The 6,087-nt window shown below is 45.0% G+C and overlaps 1 long non-coding RNA gene across 1 annotated transcript in view; it reads left to right on the top strand.

The window, feature by feature from the left end:
- The window catches only part of LOC105823438, a 24,567-nt gene extending 19,387 nt beyond the window's left edge, over positions 1–5,180 (top strand). The window contains exon 3 of the long non-coding RNA XR_001138144.1: positions 5,129–5,180. This is a non-coding gene — a long non-coding RNA (uncharacterized LOC105823438). The remainder of the gene's footprint in view (positions 1–5,128) is intronic.
- Positions 5,181–6,087: the final 907 nt, after the last annotated feature.

The raw sequence follows: 6,087 nt of genomic DNA, 5'->3' as shown, positions 1-6,087 counted from the left end.
TGGGACTACAGGCATGCACCACCATGCCTGGCTAATTTTTTCTATATATTTTTAGTTGTCCAATTAATTTCTTTCTAATTTTAGTAGAGACGGGCTCTTGCTCTTGCTCAGGCTGGTTTCCAACTCCTGAGCTCAAACAATCCGCCTGCCTTGGCCTCCCAGAGAGCTAGGATTACAGGTGTGAGCCACCGTGCCTGGCCAATATTTCAATTTCTTTAGTGAATTTTTCTTCGAAGTCCTGGATTTTTTTTTTGTGGTTTATTTGTGTTGGTGATCATGTTTTCTTGCATATCATTGAGTTTTCTTACAATCCATGTTTGAAATTCTTCTGTCATTTTAGTATTCTGGACTTGGTTAATGTCCGTTGCTAGAGATCTGGTGTTCCTCTTTGGGTGTGTGCTTTCCATTTGATTCTTCATACTTCCAGAGTTCTTTCTCTGAGTCCTTCCCATTTGGATCAGCCATTGCTTCTCTCCTTTCAGTTTTCGTTTGCAAAATAACACGTCCTGTGTATTTTCTGTTCCAGTGGCTGTTGTAGCAAGGCAGATCGCAGGTGCTGCCTATCAACCTGGATGTGTGCCCTTCTATGGTTACTTGATCTGCCGCTAGAGGGAGCCGCTAGTATGTTGTTCAGGTTCTTCTACCACAGCTGGGAGGCTGCTACTGATGGGAGGGGTTACTTGGGGAACTTGTTTTGGTCTCTTACCAGGATTTTTGTTCCCCAACCACAGACCTCACTGTTGGTAGCTGACCGGAGGCAGAAATCCAGCCCCAGATTTGTGATCCTACTGGATGACCTAAACCAGTCTGACGAGCAAAGTCACTGGGCTGTCAACTATCGGCCAGCGCCAAGGCCCTGCGGGTTGAAGCTAGTCATATAGTCACAGTGGGAAAGTGGCTTTTTATGTCTCTCTGCTGTAACCCCAGAGGTGGAGCCTACCACTTTCGGCGTGAAAGATGCTGGCTAGGGGGAGGGGGTGGTGCCCCAGTTCGCCCAGCGCCCCAGTGCCCCAGTGCCTGTAAGTCCTGCAGGCATTAGCCTCTCACAACTGAGGAAGTATTCAGAATTCACCCATGAGAAATGGGCCTGGCTAGTTGACTGTAGGTCCTGTAAGAGTGGAGCTTGTCGCGGGAGTTCCCGGGCTGGGCGAAGGGAGCTACCCGACACCGTATCGCACCATAGCGGCAGGGTTGTGGGCCCCGAGAATGGCGATCGCCCGCCCTCAGGACACTAGCACTGGAGGCAACCGTGCAGGGGCTGGCAGGTGCCAGATCAGGGAGCTGAGTCATCAGGGTGCCACGTTGTCTCTTTTATGTCACCCTCCCCCAATCTCACACCTGTCCAGCAGGAGCTGTCGCTCTTACTGACCTGCCCTGAGCAGGCTTATTCGCCGGCTGCGGTTTCCAGGTTAGGGTCCCCTACTTAGTGGTCACCTCCTTGATCTGGACCCGCTGGGTGCCAGAGACAAGCTTCCTGACTCCTAACTGCCTCCAGAGGTAGCCCAGACCAGCCCCTCCCCTGTCCGGTGCAGTCCTGACACGGAGCTCCAGGGTGTTCAGGATGCTCCCCGCTACTGTCTCCTCTCGTGGGGCAAGAGCCCCACGTCTCTTGCCACAATTCTGCACCCACTTCACGCAGGTCCCTGTCTTTGTGGGTGTGGAAGTCAGTGGGGAAGCTAGACTTTCTCTTGAGGGTCTGATCCCTCTGCACTTGCTGGCCAGGCTGGCACAGCCGTCCCACACTCCACTGTCTATTGTCTGTCTCGCACTCTTCAGGTTTCGCGTTCCTATCTCCCGTTCACCTTTTTTTCCGTTTTGTGTGTCCCATGCTGAATCTCCGCAGATTCACGTCGCCGTTCTTGTGGGAGAGTGATCCGTTCATGTGTAGCAGACTGAGATCTAAACCTCTTTCTCTGGGAGTAGGAATCCAGGAGGTCACCTTTACTCCCCTCCATAATTCTTCTTTATCATTTAGTCTCGTGTAATTAATTCTTGCTCTTTTTTTTTTTTGTAATTCTTCCTCTGTTTGGTCTTAGCAGTTTCACAAACTCATCAATTTCTTCATTAGTGTTTTGGAAATTCAGGCCAATGGTATGAACTCAAAGTTATTAGAAACTTGTACTTGTCACAGTTCTTTTCATTCTCCCCTCTTTGAAGACATAGCACTCTAGAATTATAATTGTTTGGGAAGAGCTTTCAGAAAAAGCATCAGAACCAAAACAATTGACTGCAGACAACAAGACTTAAAATGGCCATGGTTAAAAACCTGATGAGAGTCCATTTTAATAATAATGCAATGGCCTACACACAGTGGCTCACTCCTGTAATCCTAGTGCTTTGGGAGGCTGAGGTGGGTGGATCACTAGAGGCCAGGAGCTCAAGACCAGCGTGGGCAACATAGTGGGACCCTGTTTCTACAAAGGTTTTATTTTTCTAAGATATTTAAGCTTACTTTTTCTTTAAGCCAAATAATTGGAGTTCTCATATATTTTGGTAGAGAAATATCACATATATAGACATATAGACATACAGATACACAGACAGAAACAGATCTTACACATTCATTAAGACTCTTCATTTGCCAGTTTTCAAATAGTTTCCTTCCTCACCCCTTGAGTATCAGTCTTCCGATTACCTGTTCCATTGTCATTGTTAGCTATACAGCCCTAAATTTGCGCTTCTAAAGGAATGACTGCCAGATGAAACAAGGTAGACAATTTGCAGAACTTAGATCTAAACACTAGTATTTGTGAAACAAAGACAGACATAGCTAAAGGTCCAGTTAAGACAAGATGGCTAGGAAATATACCTTAAGCAAAGGTGAGGTTTGTGATATAAACTTTAAGACAATGTCTTTGCCAGTGTAAAAGTTTCTAGTGGTTTAGGCTCAGAGAGGGAGACACCCTTACAAATGGAAATTTCCTTTATAGCCATACATTTCTTTTACAAAGAATTTTAAAATAGCGAGGTAAATGTCAGAAAGTGGTATTTTGGAGACCAGTTTAGTTGCATAGGCAGTCTTTTCAACTTAGCTTGTTTCTTAATTACATTACTGGCTTCGTGGGGAGCTCTTTAGGACAAAGAATAACCATAGAAACTTACTAGAACTTCCCTTGGAGGCCCATTAGTCCTAGTTGTTAAAATGGAGATTATTATCAGAGGGTGGGCAGCCTGATTTTAGGGGCTTTCCTCCAAATCTTCGGGGGACATTCCCTTTTCCGATGTCCTACTTGTTTGCACAAATTCTTGGAAACTGCTGTTTTAGTGGTTGTTTATTGGGAAAAGTGCCCTGGGAAAGGCCTAAGAGTCATTCTACGTTGTTGGTTGCTGTGGAGCTGAAACACTTTGGGAATGGTTTTCAAAAGGTCACTTGCGATCTTTCAGGGTTTGCGTGGCCCATAAGTAGACCAGGTGGGGCTTGTCAGGTCCTTGATAGTATTCTCAGGAGAATACCATTCTGTCTCCTTTATCCATTTTGGGCCTCCCCAGGTCCCACCAACATGGTAGAGGTCATATATCCTGGGTCATAAGTTACAATTAAGACCAAAAATTCTTCAGAAAACTTTCAAAGTTCTTCCCTAGGTTTTGGAAATTTTTAAACTATGGTCCTGAGCTCCATTTTTGTTCAGCGAATGTATGTCACTTGGGCATTGTGTCCTGAATTTTCAGCTGGTTCTTATAAAGAAACTGTTTAACTGTTTTTTTCAGGGAAGAAAGGCAATTCAGACAGAGACTAGGCTGTGACTATTCAGGCAAAGTAGGATAGAGGGGAGCAGTAGGAGTCATGTCAGTTCCATGTTCCTTGGTATGGAGAATGTCTTAAATTTCTCGTTTTTCATTAGCTCTTTGCAATGAATCTTTTAAAAAGACTTTTAGAATCCTGTTGTCTCTTTGAGGCTTCTGAATGCCAGTAAGAATCCCATTCTCTCTGCCTAATTCAGGAGGCTTGGGATTCAAGTGCACTTCTTAGATATATGGTTTTGTTTACCTGAAACTTTCAATATAATGGCCATTGTGATTCTGAATTATCTTACTAAAGTAAGATTTTATGACTTTTGTAAATATTTGTAGCTGCCAAGGCTAGAAATATTATACAAGAAAAAGGCAGGTCTATCAGAAAGTACTCAGATCTTTAGAAATTAGGGAATACCATTCAAAATATTTTTTTTTTTTAGATGAGTTCTTACTATGATGCCAAGGCTAGAGTGCAGTGGCTATTCAGAGACTTGATCATAGCTTACTACAGCCTGGAACTCCTGGCCTCAAGCAATCCTCCTGCCTCAGCTTTCTGAGTAGCTGGGACTACAGCTTGTGTGCCACTGTGCCTGGCTCAAGGTCCCATTTTTATGTTGGATCTTGGGTCTCAGAGCCAAGATGGCTTTGGCTCTGAGATCTCCTTGACCAACTTACCCAGTGACTTTCCAGTTTCTGTCTGACCCTGTCAGACACCTGAGGCTTCCTTTACCTAAGCATGCACAAATCAAGAACCCACATACCTGTGAATGCCAAAAGCTGGAGTTCACATACCCCTGCAGTAATAACCACTTACTGCAACTGCTGTCAGTTACCTTTAAAATTGCAGCCCTTTATACTAGCTACAAATGGGGTGCAACCCACATTACTTTCTGGCCATATTCTTAGGGGATTGACTCAAGGCTTTCATGGAACCATGCAAGAGATATCTCCAAAGAAGGAGAAAAAAAGAAAAGAAAAGAAAAGAAAAATTGCAGCCTTTTCCAGTGACTTGTTGGCCACCACAAATCCAAAAATCACATGTCCTGCCACAGCACAAATTAACCCTAGGTACCCCAGAGGCAAAGAGATCAGGGATCTCAAATACAAAAGAGAGCAGAGCTTAGACCTGTGAAGGATTTGCTCATGAAACTGCCTTTTAGAAAATTAATAAAGGGCCACAAGGAGCAAACTGTGTTAGGGGCCTAAACTCTGCGAAGCTATAGGCATAATTGAAAAAATAACCAGCCATTGTTCCCTCGCTTGTTTTCCTATAATTACTTACTACTCAGGAGTCACATAACTGATAGTCATAAGATTCATAGCTCTCTTAATTGCTCCCACAGAGGACATCACCCTTGTGAAAGCTAAGGCTGCTCTTTGAAATATCTTCCAGACCCTACATTCTGGTGGACCAACTGACCCAACCAGAGCAGTGGCCAACACCAAGGAACTGACTCAACTGGTCTTGTGACCCCCACCCAGGAACCGACTCAGCACAACAAGACAATTTCTACAACCTCTTGATTTCACCCCCAACCCAACCCATCAGCAGTATTGATTCCCTAGCCCTCTGCCCGCCAAACCATCCTTAAAAAACCCTAGCCTCCAAATTCTTGGGGAGACAGATTTGAGAAACTTCTCCTGTCTTCTTGCTCAGGGACCCTGCTATAAATAAACTCCTTTTCCTCTGCAACTCCTGCTGTCTCAGTGTATTGGCTTCCTACTGTGTAGCAAGAAATAGAACCTGGTTGGGTGGTAACAAATTTTGGGGGCTTGTCTAGGATTGCCCTTGTGGGCACTTGCCCATGGTGAACCTAGAGATATGCCCTAGCAACCACTCAGTTCTCTTGGACTGAGGGCCATCTCTGATATTGTCACTACCGGTGGGTTGTTGTTGACCCATGGTGCTTGGACCTCTTTGCAGTGGAGAAACAGTTTCTCGAACTAGAATATGTTTTTGGTGAGTATTCTAAGTGCAACCAGCAATCTTTTTCTTCTCCAGATCTACTGGCCTCTCTGGAGGCATTGTGGCTCCTTTGCAAATCTTGGTTGGAAGAGTCTCATCTTGGGGAGACTTCTCCCCAACTGGATGGAGGATAGGGAGTCTGTCTGGACAAATATTCTTTAACTTTTGGTTTGACTTATTTTGGAAGGCCTTTTTGTTTGACTTGTCTATGTGCCGTGTGCGTGTGTGGTATCAGCTTTGCTTTGATCATGGCTCCCTTACATGCACCTGCACCTCCCCTTTGCTTTATTCCCTATTACACCTCCCAGAGGATGACGGGTGGTCCACCATCCCTGCAGGACCTTCCAAAGACTTTCTGGGGTATCTTACCTCTTGCCCCCACCAGA

The sequence above is a fragment of the Propithecus coquereli genome, unplaced genomic scaffold (genome assembly GCF_000956105.1).
Source record: "Propithecus coquereli isolate 6110/MARCELLA unplaced genomic scaffold, Pcoq_1.0 Scaffold671, whole genome shotgun sequence".
Lineage (NCBI taxonomy): Eukaryota > Metazoa > Chordata > Mammalia > Primates > Indriidae > Propithecus > Propithecus coquereli.
This window is presented reverse-complemented; position numbering and strand designations above follow the sequence as displayed.